Here is a 16,638-nt window from a genome sequence, read left to right on the forward strand (position 1 = left end):
ATAAACTATGCCTATATTGTGGAGATTCTGGTCACCTCCTGGCTTCATGTACCTGGCGTTCGGGAAACGACAAACCCTAGCCTGCACTGGAGAAGTCAGTCTAGGGACTCTTACTTCCTCTCCAACTTCTTTTCCAGATCTAACATGTTCTTTTCCTGTCACCTTACATTTACTTTCAGGGCCCAAGTCGTCCAAGGCCTTGTTGGATTCAGGAGCAGCCGGGAACTTTATGTCACAATCTCTAGTTACTAGACTAGCGCTGCCCACTGTTCCGCTGAAAAAGCCCATGGCTACTACAGGCATTGACGGTTCCCGTCTCCCTAATGGCAGTATTCTTAAACGAACAAAACCTCCATGCAAGTTGGGGCTCTCCACTGGGAAAACATTTCCTTTCTCGTTCTCCCACTAACCATCAGCCCAATCATTCTAGGTCTACCATGGCTTCATCTACATTCACCCCATCTGGATTGGCCTTCATCACAAATCACTGCATGGGGACCTGCATGCTCTCGCCAATGTCTAACACCAGTCAAGCCTCTCGGCTTCACACAGATTCCTTCAGAACCCACCACAGTTATTTTACCGCACCAGTATTCTTCCTTTTCGGATGTCTTCTCTAAAGCCTCCTCTGAGCGTCTACCACCCCACCGAGCTTGGGATTGCCCCATCGATCTCATTCCGAGGAAAACTCCTCCACGAGGCCGAGTCTATCCGCTCTCACTGCCCGAGACAGAGGCTACTACACTCTACATCAAGGAAAATCTGCAACGTGGTTTCATTAGACCTTCCTCCTCACCCGCCGGGGCCGGGTTTTTCTTTGTGAAAAAAAAAGATGGAGCTCTCCGTCCGTGTATCGACTACAGAGGCCTGAACTCCATCACTATTAAAAACCGCTACCCCATTCCATTAATCACCGAACTCTTCGATCGCATTAAAGGTGCGAGAATCTTCACTAAACTCGATCTATGCGGAGCTTACAACTTGATCCGGATTCGCTCTGGGGATGAGTGGAAGACGGCTTTTAATACATGGGACGGCCATTACGAATATCTAGTGATGCCGTTTGGCTTATGTAACGCCCCAGCCGTTTTCCAGGGTTTTGTGAATGAAATCTTTCGTGATCTGCTATATTCCAATGTAGTAGTATATCTAGATGACATCTTAATTTTCTCCAGGGACCTTTCCACTCATCGTCTACATGTGGCTGAAGTTCTTTCCAGATTACGTACCAACCATTTGTTCTGCAAATTGGAAAAATGCATATTTGAGGTCCCTAAGTTGCCTTTCCTGGGCTATTTGGTTTCTGGATCCGGTCTACAAATGGACCCGGGAAAAGTTCATGCTATAATGAACTGGCCCCAACCAACTACACTCAAATCCATTCAACGTTTTCTGGGTTTCTCCAATTATTATAGGCGCTTTATTGCTGGTTACTCATCTGTTGTGGCACCTCTGACAGCTCTTACCCGAAAAGGGGCAAACCCGCAAAATTGGACCTCAGAAGCATTGGAAGCGTTCCAATTTCTCAAAAGAGCCTTTTCATCGGCACCTATCCTCCAGCAACCCGATGTCTCCCTTACTTTTTTCCTAGAGGTGGATGCATCTTCCACCGGTGTGGGAGCAGTTCTTTCGCAAAAAACTATTCAAGGCAAGTTCCATCCCTGCGCATTCTTCTCCCGCAAGTTCCTGCCAGCAGAGAGTAATTACGCCATTGGGGATAAAGAACTTCTGGCCATGAAGTTGGCTCTAACGGAGTGGCTTTATCTTCTAGAGGGGGCTCGTCACCCAGTTACGATCTTCACGGATCATAAGAATCTACTCTACCTCCAGTCAGCTCAATGCCTGAATCCACGTCAAGCCCACTGGTCCTGTTTCTTTACCCGCTTTGATCTGCGGGTCACTTTCAAACCCGGTATCAAAAATAAGAAGGCGGATGCATTATCCCGGGCTTTCCCAGAAAATTTGGGATCAGACACCTTGCTGGAACGTCCCATCCTGGACTCTAAATGCATTAAATTATTCTCAACTTCCTCAACTCCCATTCCCCCCCAGGGAAAAACATTTGTTCCTCCTCATCTACGGAAGAGTCTTCTTCACTGGTGTCATTCTTCACGATTTACAGGTCATCTTGGCTCCCGTAAAACATCTGAACTACTCTCTCGACAGTACTGGTGGCCCAAATTCCACTCCGAAGTTAAAGATTTCGTGGCTGCCTGCCCTACCTGTGCCCAAAACAAAATTCCCCGCCAGGTTCCACAAGGGCTACTTCACCCTCTTCCACTACCTACCAAACCGTGGACCCATCTTAGCATGGATTTCATCACTGACCTTCCTCCAGCTAATAAATTTAATACCATCTGGGTTATTGTGGACCGTTTCTCGAAAATGGCACACTTCGTTCCACTCATCGGTCTTCCGTCCTCAGCATGTCTAGCTCAACATTTCATTAAGGAAATTTTCCGACTACATGGCTGCCCCGCTGAAATTGTCTCGGATCGTGGGGTACAATTTGTCTCAAAATTCTGGAGGTCCCTTTGTCATCTTCTGGGTATCCGTCTGAAATTCTCTTCCGCATATCATCCCCAGACCAACGGCCAGACAGAAAGGGTCAATCAAGATCTGGAAACGTTTCTCAGGATATTTTCCTCAGCCAACCAGAGTAATTGGGTGGATTTGCTACCCTGGGCAGAATTTGTTCATAACAATTCCTTTCACGAATCCACATGAACCACTCCGTTCTCCGTGGTATTTGGAGGCCATCCTCGTATGCCAGAATTTTCAGCCCTCCCTCCCACCCAAGTTCCAGCGGTTAACACTCTTCAACAGGACTTTCTATCCATCTGGTCTCGAGTTCGAAAGGCCCTTCAGAAATCCTCTACTCGCTACAAGCTGGCAGCAGATAAAAAACGCAGAGCTATTCCTCTTTTGAAGGTTGGCGACAAGGTGTGGTTATCTACAAAGAACATTCGTCTTAAAGTGCCCTGCATGAAACTTGCTCCTCGCTACATTGGTCCTTATAGGATCATTCAAGTAATCAGTCCCGTTTGTTTTAAGTTACGGCTACCACCCACTCTACGTATTGCCAATGCCTTTCATATTTCCTTATTGAGACCACTCATCATTAATCGATTCACGGTTCCTGTCACATCTACCACTCCTCTTTCTCTCCAACAAACTGATGAATTCGAGATCAGCCATATTCTGGATTTCAAAAGTTCTAGAGGAACAATCAAGTATTTAGTGGACTGGAAGGGGTACGGTCCCGAAGAGCGCTCCTGGGTACGGGCTGCAGACATCCGTGCTCCTCTTCTGCTGAAAAAATTTCACTCCAAATTTCCGAAGAAACCAGGTCCTAGGTGTTCGGTGCCCACCTCTAAAGGGGGAGATACTGTCACACGCCGGACTCCCGCTGCCTCCCCGGGAGCCGGCGGGTATGTCCACTGATTACGGAGGCCGTCCTCACCAAGACTCTCTGTTTTTTTTTCACTTACCTGGTCCACGCTGCTGCAGCTCTCCAGCGCTGTCTCTCCCCTTCTTCCGTTCAGCGCTCAGTGGTTCTGCGCATGCGCAGAACTGTCTAACTGTTTTATGTGTTCTCACTGCCCTCTATTGGCTGTCCAATTGGAACTGCACTATATCTACCTCCTCTGACCAGAACTCAATGCTGGTTCTTTCAGTCAGTCCCTGACTTTAAGATTGGAAACAGCTCCTGTGTTTTTGCTATTTCTTCAGCTCCCAAGCTTCATCTCTCCGGGGAACTCACCTCAAGGGGGCTACGCTCCTAACATTCCGGTGAAAGCACTTCCAAGTGGCGACACTATCTTTTCCTGCTAACCAGCTCCCTAGTGACTACATCGCTGAACATCCCAGCTATATTTCCTCTCCCAAGTGGCAACGCTGCCAAACTTCCCGGCTAAACACCACTATCAAGTGACAGTACTACTTCTACCTGATTCTACGCTCCGTCTGTTGTGTTCGCTGAGAACTTCTCCAGGGGACCGCGACCTGCAAGTGGAAGCCGCAAAAGCCCATATTCCCTTGCGGGAATCTCTGGTGAACACCTTTCACTTGTTAGACTCCGCGCCCCTCGCTGAAGTAACGTCAATCTCGGCTGAACTATCAGGATCCAGTTGAAGTCTCTCTGGTAACGTGACAGTAAGACTTTACTGAACAATAAACAATAAATACCAAAACTTCAGAGGCTCCAGGCAGGCTGATGTAGTAAGGACAGAGCAGAAGAACAGGTAAGGAAACAGGAGGGAAGAGGGCCCTGCTCAAATGAGCTTACATCCTAAGGGAGGATGAACAAGACTCAGGCACAAAGGGAATCAGTTGATGTATATGGGAGGGAGAAGGGATCGGGAGGAGAGAGGGGATAATGGGTTAGGTGGAAGGATGGTAGGCTTTAGGGAACAGGTGAATTTTAAGTGCCTGTTTGAAGGAGCTCAGATTGGGAGAGAGACAGATGGAGCGAGGAAGGTCGTTCCAGTGAAGAGGGGCTGCACGGGAGAAGTCTTAGATTCTGGAGTGGGAAGAGGCAGAGTAGTGGAGTAGTCCAGACGTGGATACAGAGAAGGAGCGGTTAGCGAGGTAAGAGGTGAACCAGGCGAGGACAGACCCAGATAGGCCAAGAGAGAGGAGGGGGTGGTCTATGGTGTCAAAGGCCGCAGAAAGGTCGAGGAGGATGAGTAGGGAGAAGTGACCCTTGGATTTGGCTAAAAATAGATCATTGGTAACTTTGGCCAGGGCAGTTTCGGTGGAGTGGAAGGGGCGGAAACCAGATTGAAGAGGGTCGAGAACGGAATAGTCTGAGAGGAGTCTGGTGAGGAGGCTGTAGACAATCCTCTCAAGTAATTTAGAGGCAAAGCGGAGAAGTGAGATATGGCGATAGTTAGCAGGAGAGGTTGGGTCAAGATTGGGTTTTTTGAGGATGGGAGAGATGAGAGCATGTTTAAATGAGGAGGGGACTACGCCAGAGGAGAGTGATAGGTGGAAGAGAGCGAGCGGAGGAGGCGAGAGGGGATAGGATCGAGAGGACAGGTAGAAGGTGGAGAGGATAGAATAAGTGAGCAAACTTCTTCACCTGAAGTAGGGCAGAAGGAGCACCAGAGTTGGTTATTGAGGGGAGGTGAGGGGAAAAGGGAGTATAAAGGGGGATGGGAGGAGGAGATGTTCAGTCTGATGGCCTCAATTTTGGAAAAGAAAAACGTGGCAAAGTCAGAAGCTGAATGGCAAGGCGGGATGGGAGGGGGGGTGGAGAGGAGGGAGTTGAAGGTTAAAGGTGGCAAAGAGGCGGCGGGGATTGGAGGACTGAGAAGAAATGAGAAACTTAAAGAAGGATTGTTTAGCAAAGGAGAGAGCGGAGCAGAATGAGGTGAGGATAAATTTGAAGTGAAGGAAGTTGGGCAGGCAGTGAGATTTCCTCCAGAGGCGTTCAGCAGTGCGTGAGCACGTTTGGAGGAAGCGGGTGAGTTTGGAGTGCCAGGGTTGGGGAATGAGGCGGCGCTGGCGGATAGAGGAGGCCGGGGCGACAGCATCCAGGGCAGTAGTGAGGGAGAGGTTGTAGAGAGAGGACGCCTGGTCAGGGCAGGCCAGGGAGGGAAGAGGTGAAAGGAGAGTGTCGAGAGAGGAGGAGAATATGGCGGGGTCAATGGCATCAAGGTTGCGCCTAGTGAAGGTAGATTTCGACAAAGTGGGAGCCTGGAAGGAGGACAGAGTAAAGGAGAGGAGATGGTGGTCAGAGAGTGGGAAGGGAGAGTTGGATTAGTCAGAAAGATCACAAAGATGAGAGAAGATGAGGTCCAGGGAGTGACCAAGACAGTGGGTGGGGGGAGAGGTCCAATGAGTGAGGCCTATGGAGGTGGAAACAGAGAGAAGTTTGATGGTGGCGGGGTCAAAGCAGTTGTCAATGGGGATGTTAAAGTCGCCAATAATGATGGAGGGAAGGTTGGAGGAAAGGTGGTGAGGGAGCCAGGCAGCGAAGTTGTCGAGGAAGAGGGAGGTGGGGCCAGGGGGACGGTAGACGACAGAGATGCGGAGGTGGATGGGGGAGAAGAGATGGAGTGTACTTCAAAGAAGGAGAAAGAGAGGGAAGGTACAGTGGGAATGACCCTAAAGGTGCAGCTAGGGGGATAGGAGGAGGCCCACTCCGCCTCCAGGACGCCCATCAGGTCTGGTGGAGTGCGTGAAGGAGAGACCCTCAAAGGAGAGAGCAGCAGGTGAGACGGTGTCAGAAGAGGAGAGCCAGGTTTCAGTGATGGCGAGGAGGTTAAGAGAGTTGGAGATGAAGAGGTAATGGATGGAGGGGAGTTTGATACGGATGGACCTGGAGTTACAGAGGGCACATGAGAAGAGAAGGGAGAGAAGTGGGGATAAGATTATCAGGGTTGATGGAGCGAGGGGGGGGTGAGAGATGGGACAATGAGAGTTGGAGCCATGAAGGAGGCGAGGGGAGAGGATGGGTATTGGAGCCGAGCGGGGCGGCATGGTGAGAGACAGGGGAGCAGGGAGCAACACAGGAGAGAAGGAGAGGACAGAGTGTGGGGAGAAAGGCAAGGAGCACTCAGAAGAGGAAGCTAGTGTACAGGTCTGTATGAAACTTGGATAGAACACTGGATGGGGAACAATAACAATAATAATAAATGACCAATTAAAGCAATAAGCTACAGCAATAGCAGGTAATGAGAAGGCAGAGCAGAAGGATAAACAGAGCAAAAACAGTCATGTACAGCTAAAAATAGTGCAACAACGGTCAGCGAAGCTAACAATCAGGAAAGTAGAGTGATCACCAGTACATACGGAGCATGAGTGTCCACGGGAGCAGGATGTCCAGGATGGGTGCCCATGGGAGCAGGAGGACCGGGATGAGAGACCACAGAAGCAGGGGTCAGCGGTGGGTGGATGGACGGATAAGAGTGGAGCACCAGGCAGGAAAAGATCCAAAACAAGGAGGAGTTCCAAAGAGGTCCACAGAGGTCCAGAGCAGGCGGTAAAAGAGGTCCAAAAGGGGTCTAAAGCAGGGAGGGGCACGTGGAGGCCCGTTGGAGTCAGACAGGGCTGAAGGAGCGGGAAACAGAGTCTGAACCAGGAGGCATCAGGCATCAGGAGGCTGGCTGAGGAGACCGGTCCGGTAGGCAACAGGCGTCAGGAGGCTAGCTGAGGAGACTGGAGTAGGAGGCATCAGGAGACCGAAGCAGGAGGTGATGGCGGCAGGGAAAGTCGAGGCACGAGGTGGCATCCAGCAGGCATCTAGCAGGAGACTGCAGGCAGCAGTGAGGCGTAAGGAGCTAGGGACAGCTGGAGGCCGCAGGACCCGAGACCCGGAGACAGCAGGAGCGGGGAACAGCCGAATATTAGGCCCAAGCCACGCCCTGGAGTAGGAGGAAGTTCCGGCAGCCGGAGGTAGGAGGATTGGCGGTCAGGAGACCAGGCGGCGGGACCCGGAAGCGGCGGTCAAGGACACATGGCGGCCAGACACAGGCTCAGGCAAGGCTCACTCTTCACAGTCATCACGTCGGCCGGGAGTCAGGAGTACAGTTCAAATGTCATTACATGTGGCATACAGCCTGCAGACCATGATTTTTTAGCAGAGAGTGGTTGCCTGTTTTCTACCGAATCCAATATAAAATACTCTTACTAACCTACAAGGCCATCAACAAAGCTGCACCAACATACATCTCCTCTCTTGTCACAAAATATCTCCCAACTCGGCAACTCCGCTCTGCACAAGATCTGCGTATCTCATCCACACTCATAACATCCTCCCATTCCCAATTACAGGACTTTTTCCGGGCTGCACCCACTCTATGGAATTCCCTCCCTCGCACAATAAGACTCTCCTCTAGTCTACAAGCTTTCAAGCGTCCTCTGAAAACCCACCTCTTCAGACAAGCTTATAATATTCCTCAACCACCCTCTTAACCTCACTTCATTACCCTATTACCACCTGTTATACAACTACCCCTTGACCATGTTGTGTGACAGGATCATTTAGCTTATGAGTCACTTTTGCAGTCTGGCTGGGCCGACTGCAAATGTAGACTTAACCTCATGTGTCAAACTCCCATTGTCCAATAGATTGTAAGCTTGCGAGCAGGGCCTTCGCCTTTGTCTGTTTTACCCAGTATGTTGATTATTAAACTATGTTTGTCCCCAATTGTAAAGCGCTACGGAATATGTTGGCGCTATATAAATATATGATGATGATGATGATGGCAAGTTTAAAGGGCTTTGTTTATGTATATTAATTCTGGACTTTTGCTGCCTGTCTTACTTGGCCCTTCAGCCATTGAGATCTTATCCTGCTTGTAGTAACAATAAACATTACTTTAGTTCACCATAGCCATTTTTTCAGTGTGATGTACAAGAGAACCTTGACACTGTGTGATTGAAAATAGCATTTCTGTGGCAAAGGCAAATTGCACAGAAAAAACAGGTGATTTAATTGGTGCCTTACACATTACTGATACTTGCTGTAGAGAAGAGTAAATCAATAATTGTAGTCAATAGGGCACAAAGTTTCAGTCCAGATATTACTCAATATATACAAATATTGTCATTTATAAGCATTATTAGAGCTACCAACAAACCAAATACCACTAGTTTAGATTTAGCTGCAAGTAACTTAACACATTTTAAATAATTTATTATTTATTATTTTACATTCTTATACATTTCCTTATCAGCCCTTAGATCCAGAGATTTCTTTCTTAAGTTGCTTCATTACAGATACGCCCCTGTGTCTCAGACTTTATCACTAAGAAGTCTTAAAACTGTACACTCAGTGACTTCGGTTGAGTTTTAAAGCATTTGCAGCTAAATTTGCAGACATAAAATGCACTTACTAAAAAAATGCAATTCATCATTGCAAATTTGGACTTATCTCAAGTTGTGTGCAACTCTGCACCAGTAGCATTTGCACAGGATTTACATTAGGTATACATCAGATACACATGGCAAAAAGGGTGAAGATTATGCGCTCACCTCCTGGTGGTTGCAGGAGCTGCAAGCAGGACCAGGGATCCCTCCCTAGTAATACACTAGCAAGCAAAAGTTTTCCTGTGCGCTCACTGGCTAAATGATTGTAATAATAATATGTATTGTATGGTGTACCAGATGTATGGTAGTGGGTAACCTCTACTAATTGAACAATACTCTATGGCGTAAAATATCTTATTTATTAATCCCTATACATTGTAAGCTGAAAAAGGATAAAAGACAATGGAATAAGTTCTAAAACATATGAATACATGTACTTATGCTGCCCTGGGTAGACCAAGGTCAGAGAAAATCGAGACAATAAAATAATTCTAAAGATTGAGAATACATATACTTGAATGAGCTAAAAAGTGTCCAATGCCAAGATTATTGTTTGTGGTGCAACCAAATGGATACAAGATTCGTAATTCAGATACAGTCTAAAAGTCCAATGGGTGGATCTTCGGATGTTAAAACGTATTCCTATTTGACAGAAGGATTGCCCACGGTTTAATCACAATTGCATGATGTCTCGAATGGATCCTACATTTGGGATAGACATGAATAGTCACGTCCTAATGGTGAAGTAGTATAATGATAACGGGAGGTATAATATAGGTAATATACCTAATGGAGAAGTTGTACTTGGTCCATAAGTATCCCACACACTGGTGGGATTAATACTTGCGATTTATGTGAACCTTGGATGGTGGTGTCAGTCACTCGTAGCGGTCCCGCTGTTGGATTGCGGCGTACAGAATGGAGTGTCCAGATGATACAAACAGCAGCGGGTGATCAATCCCGCTACTGTAAGGATGGATAAGCGGTCCACATGAGGCGTGCGACACGCTTCCGGTCCTGACTTCCGCGTCTGAGGTCACTTCCGGTAAGTTTCTATTGGCCAATAGATGGATGGACATCAGATACACTTACACCCAATTATTGAAACTTTTCTTCTGCTAATGAAATACGCATTCACTATTACGTTTGAATAGCATTAAAAAAAACCTCATGAATCCATCGGCATAGGCAAACCGAGGGGGATTTCCCAGTGCCTGGAAACCCCCCTCCAAGTCTGGGGCACTGTATAATTGAATTGACTTGACCCTGCTTCCGCTTCAACCAGCTCTGCTTGAAAAGGGAGAGCTGCGTGCACCTAACAGTAGTGCACGCAGCATTGCCCATGTATATTATGGGGATAGGAAGAGTTGGAGAGCAATTAAGCACTGTCTAAAATTATAGCCACGCCCCCATGCATGCTGGTCATGCCCACTGACGGCGTAGTGTGGAACCCCCCCTCTACAAATCATGCATTTGTCCCTGGGTATAACACTCCTTCTTGTGTATTATTTAATGTTTGTTTTTTTTTACTAAAATATGCTCAGAATAACCACATAATGTATGCATGACCAAAGAAGAAAGCACCTATCTGCTTAAAAAGTAAATGCACAATCAGCCAATCGGAAGCAGTTAGGTAGTGCTGGTGACCGTCATCAGCGTGTTTTTGCACTTGCATTTTGGCACCCTCAATTGATACAGTTTTGACATTTGTATATGCATCTCTGTGCAGGCTAGCATCTATTTGCAATTACGCAAAAATGCCCTTACTGTACTTGTCTATGTTAGATGGCCCGTTCTCTCCACTGTCCCACTTCTCCAGTTGTAAGCAGCATGTGTAAGTATCAGATTCAATCAAATCTGCATACCTGTTATGTGGGCATGTGCAGAACCAATTTGCGTATTTTATGCTATGAAAAGTAGCACATGTCCAACTTGGCATCAGACCCTCTACCTTTGCACAGATCATCTTCTTTGCACATTTCACCCTATATTTGCAAGATCATCCCCCACTTAGCAACTGTCCTGCTTTGAACAGAGCCTTCCTTACACAGATTTCATATTTGCAAATCCGTGTTTGCACATAGCCCACTCTGCAAGGTAAATATCACAGGACTAACATATTAACTCTAAGGGGGAAGTAAAGACTTATTTAGAGGCTGTAATTCTGGTTATTGTAATTGTGTAAGTTATAGTGATCACTGTTTGTATGAAGCCTGTACCTCAATTAACATATATATTTGAAAATGACTAGGAGTAGAAGTACATTATATAGCATACATACATAATATTATTTCAATCATTATTGTGCATTCCACTACATTAGAGTACCATACTTTGCACACACATAAAACTTGGTGGTGTAGGAATGCTGTTTGTGCACCTTAAAATTTCTGGACATTTTCGACATTCAGCGACCACATGTAGAACATTGCAGCGGTTGCAAAAAAAATATCATCTGCCAAGCCATCAACTGATGCAAGAGGTAGTAAAGAGGTGGAATTTCACACTTTATATGGTTCAGTGACTGGATGAACAGCAACGAGCCAACAAGACCTACACATCTAGCCATGAGATAGGTAGAGGGGGAACATGTTACCTTACTCCAGCACACTGGAGAATCTACTTTATCCATTTGAAATTGAAAACGAGATACCTTGACATTGGCAGGTGAGCTTATCCCAATAAAGCTATATCTGTCATGCCACCAACTGAAGCAAGAGGTACTAACAAGGGGAAATTCCACACTTTTTATGCTTCAACGACTAGAGGAACAGCAAAGAGCCATCAAGATCTACACATCAAACCATGAGATAGGGAGAGGGGGACATTGTATCTTATTCCAGCACATTGGAGAATCCTTACTATTATATGTAAACTACTGAAATCATTTGAAATTGTAACAAATGAAGTGAGTTCAAACACTGCCAGTTTGAGTCAAGTCCTACTCCTACGCAAACTACTAGAAGAGCAGATGGAAAAGCTGAAGGAGGAGATTAAAAGTTAGCAATTCTGCTAAGTATGTTGACCTTGTAGATCAAGTTCTTTATTCACTTCACCAGAACCCAAGGGTTTGCAGCATCTTGAAATTGGATCACTTCCCACATGCCAACAGTTCCTTCTGACCAAGCTGTCCGATCAATTTGCACATGATATGCCCCCCTCTTCTCCTAGAAATGGTAGTGCCAGAAAAAAACTTCCCCTTCTAAGAGTCACAGTGATTATGGGTCAACAACATAGAAGCACACCAATGTGAAAGGTTATGATATCTGGTCATGCTTAAAAGAAATGCCCTAATGTATAGACACCTTGGAGTAAATGTATCAAAGTGCGATTTTGCTAACCCAGCGATTTTCTCGGGAGAGTTGAAACTCGCAGATGTATGAAGCTGAGATTTCATGCAAAATTGCCAGAGTTGTGCTTCTGTCAAAATCGCTATTTGCAAAATCGTCAGAGATCAAACTCCCGACTGTTTGCCACTGCAGCTATACAGCTCTCAAATGTATGAAGCTGCGAGTAAGCAAACTCAGGAGAGTTTGCTTGAAAACACGTCAGATACAACACGCTGCTTGATAGCACGTCACTGTTACACTGCCCTGGCAGTGTTAAAATGGTAAAGAATAGAAGAATTTTTTTTTAAAAAAAAGCCTGGGGTCCCCCCTCTATTCCAGCTTAACCCTAGTGCTGCCTGACTACTGCTGGTTCTGTGAAAATCGGGGAAAAATTTTGCGTGGGGTCCCCCTGATTTTCACTTAACCAGCACTAGGCAAACCAGCCAGGGTTGGCAGCACTATAGCAGTAGGACATGCGGCAGGGGTCCCCCTGCCATAATGACTAACCAACCCTAGACTGTTCAGCGCTGGGCTGGATTCCCTGGGGAGTGGAGTCCGCTGAAAAAAACGAGCGCCCCCCCCCCCCCCCCTAGAGAGGACCAGCCCAGTGCTGATAGCACTAGGGCTCTTCCTACTACCCCTGGGCTGTGGGTAGTAGGGTAATATGGCGATAAAGAGTTAAAATAACAAACAGACGCCATTTTGTTTTGTGGAGCTACAAGTGCCAGCCAGCCAGGTTGCCCAAAATAGTGTGGACTTGCTGCTGCTTGTATAACTACAAGCACCAGCATACCCACGGCAGCCAGGGCATGTTGGCACTTGGAGAACCACAAGTGCCAACATGCCCTGACATCCCTGGCTTGCTGGGACCTGTAGTTCCACAAAAAAAAATGTTAAATAAACCACAACACCCTGATCAATACCACATACATTTAATAAAAATAAAAAACCCACAATAAACTCCGGCAGCTGTATGACAGGCAATGGTAGCAGTGATGTGTTTGACAACACGCTGCTACAACACAGGAGAGTTAGCTAACACGGGAGTGTTTACATCGCAGCAAATCACCAGAGATGACCAGCGATTTTGAGGATCAGGGTCAAAATCGCAGCTTGATACATTTCAGTTTTTTTTTACTAAAATCGTGGGTAAACACTCGCGATTTGCCGCGATTTTAACACGCTGGCAAAATCGCACTTTGATACATTTATCCCCAGATGTCAAAATTTGGTGCAGTCATCTGCATCATCTCTGGGTCTCTTGGGAAAGCTAAGTTTTTTCCTAGCAGCAGTTGAGTGAGAAACTGAATGAGGAGACGCCGTCCTGTCACATAACACTTGAGCTGTCATCTTGCTCACCAGGAGCTCCTTGCATCTCTTCAGATCTGGGTCAGTTGGAAACAAAGAGAAGACATAGGTCTTAAACCGAGGATCAAGCACAGTCGCCAAAATGTAGTGATCCGATTTCATGATTATGATAACTCTTGGAAACTGGTGAAGCAAATAAAGTACTTGATGTACAAGTCCAACATACTTAGCGGAATTGCTTTGTTTAATCTCCTCCTTCAGTTTCTCAAGCTGCTTTTCCAAAAGTATAATTAACTTGGAATAACTTGACTCAAGCTCGCAGTGTCTGAACTCCCTTCACAGGTGACTACTTCAAATGGTTTCAGCACCTTGCACAAAACGGAAAGTATTCTCCACTGCGCTTGACTAAAATACATCCCCCCTCCTTTCCTAATGTCATGGCTTATGCAGCTGGACATAAATGCATATGTAATCCCGCACCCCTCCAGGGACTATACGAACACTGATATAGGTTAGAGCACTTGAGATATTTTCTTGAATGTTTTATAGTCTGATAGTCAGACATTATGTCGATTATACCAGGTGAATGAATTTACATAATATTAACATGCCTCCATCAATATAGCGGTTAAGTGCATTCAACGTATTCATACTATTAGATACGATTACTATCACATAATATAACTCCACAAGTGCTTTCCTATTATGTGTCAATTTTGATGCATTTTTAATCAATTTATTTTCTCAGTCATCAATCTTTATCTTCAATTTTAATATTTTGTCGTGTTGTGGGTATGTGTTCATTAATTAATTTTAAACGTAATAATAAAGGAATATGATTTTAACTATTTCTAATAAATAATGGACTATCAAGAACGAATGGTGGAGTACCCCATATAGCAGAGATATCTTTTCTTTCTTTGTGTAAATAGTACAGTGTTTTATTTCTTTGGGGAAGCACCCTCTGCTCCAAATGAACACATTTTTACATATGATAACAAATAAATATTGAGCATCTCCATTCATATAGTTGACATTACCCTTACTGATATTGGTGTTTTGTGCGGAGTTTCATTATTTTTTCTTATTATTAATGCGCCCTGCCACACTGCAAAAAATGTTCAGGAATGGTTTGAGGAACATAACAAAGAGTATAAGGTTTTGACTTGGCCTCTGAATTTCCCAGATCTCAATTCCGATCCAGTATGTGTGATGTGCTGGAAAACCTGAGTCTTGGAGGCCGCATCTTGCAATTTACAAGCCTTAAAGGATCTACTGCTAACTTCCTGGTGCCAGATACCACTTCTGGGGTTTTGTGGAGTCCATGGCTGGAAGGGTCAGAGCTGTTTTGGTGGTATGACTGATACCTACCTATACATTATTAGGCAGGTGGTTTTAATGTTGTGTCTGATCAGTGTATATTTTTATATTTAAATATGTTTTTTTTTCCTTTTAAGTACTAAAATGATATATATATGATTCTGAATAATAGATTGTCTCATATTCAAACAATGTTTTGAGATATCAGTCAGTTTACAGATGTCTATTTTTTTAAATCTACTTATACAATCTGGTACTAAACTTCATCTTGATAACTGCTCATTTTTAAAAGCCTTGATCAATCCTCTTTCCTATTGCTAAGATTGACTTACTGTTCTTAGTCAATATTCTATTCCTCCTCTTACTAGCACTACTGACAATTATGGCTAAAGTCATAACTGTTTTTGTCTTGTTTCAATAAATTAATGATGTATTAATGAGGCAGCACTTTTGTGTTAAAAACCTTTGTTCTTTGTGAGATCGTCAGAACAATGATGTCCATGTAAACTGTGCAATTCCTTGTACCAATTAGTTAAATAATCCATTTATTTTTGTATCCAGTTTCACCTCTACTTGTAAATCATGTAATCTCCATGATTAGGAAGATTAATTGCAACAGTACCCTGGCTGGTGGGTACCAGGGTAAAGGTGTAAAAAAAAAAGCGTACAAGCCCCCCTTAGGGGCACTAATATTTACTAATATTTATTAATATATATCTCATGTCCATGAGCAATTTAAGCTATTAGAGAAGAATTTTGGAATATACTAATCCTCATTAAAATTACTATCTGGCTACACATATGAGGTGTGCCTTCCCTAGTTAGTATCTCTTTCTCTCCCCTTTTTTCTCAGCAAACTGCGAATCCATGCTACGGGAAGCAGCACCCCCGCTAGTTTTCGTACCAGATTTTTGTAAGAATATTATTTTATTATAAGTTAGACACCACTTTCTTGTTTGAACCATTCTGTGTCAATTATTTGTTACAGAAAATGGATTAAACGACTCTAGTGCGGAAGATAATCCACTTTGCATTAAGGTGGGTGGGGAACCTTGCTGGGACTCCTATTGACACTGGTGATCCACTGACCTATTGTTTAAAGTGTGCAGTTTTATATTCTGTTTAACTATAAGAAAAGTAAAGATAGCATTGTATCTTTGGTTCTCCTTCTTGCCTGTGTCATTCCTAAACCTAAGGGGGGCAGGGTAACCTAGTGGACTTTGGTTCTAAAAACCTTGTATCCTCACAATCATCCTCATGTGAATGTTATTCTGAAATCCAAAATATCTAGTTGCAATGGCTAGGCTACAAAGAATCTGATATGTATAAATCTAATTTTAATTAAGGATTATTATTATTATTATTATTATTATTATCCTTTATTTGTTAGGCGCCACAAGAGTTCCGCAGCGCCGTACAATGCACAGACAATAGACAGTACAGGGTAAAACATTACTGAGTAGTAAACAAAAATACCAACAGTTCTGAAGCTCCAAGCAGGCTAATGCAGAAAGGATGGAGCAGAAGAGTAGGTAAGGACACAGGAGGGAAGAGGGCCCTGCTCAAATGAGCTTACATCCTAAGGGAGGGTGAACAAAACTCAGGTACAAGAGGGGCCAGTTGATGTAAAGGAGGGAGGGGAGAGCGGGTTAGGTGGAAGGATGGTAGGCTTTGAGGAACAGGTGGGTTTTTAGTGCCCGTTTGAAGGAGCTTAGAGTGGGAGAGAGACGGACGGAGCGAGGGAGGTCATTCCAGTGAAGGGGGCTGCCCGGGAGAAGTCTTGGATTCTGGAGTGGAAAGAGGTAATCAGAGAGGAGGAGAGGCGACGGTCATTGGCCGAGGGCAGGGAGCGGGCAGGAGTGTG

The sequence above is a fragment of the Mixophyes fleayi genome, chromosome 3 (assembly GCF_038048845.1).
Source record: "Mixophyes fleayi isolate aMixFle1 chromosome 3, aMixFle1.hap1, whole genome shotgun sequence".
NCBI classification, from domain to species: Eukaryota; Metazoa; Chordata; class Amphibia; order Anura; family Limnodynastidae; genus Mixophyes; species Mixophyes fleayi.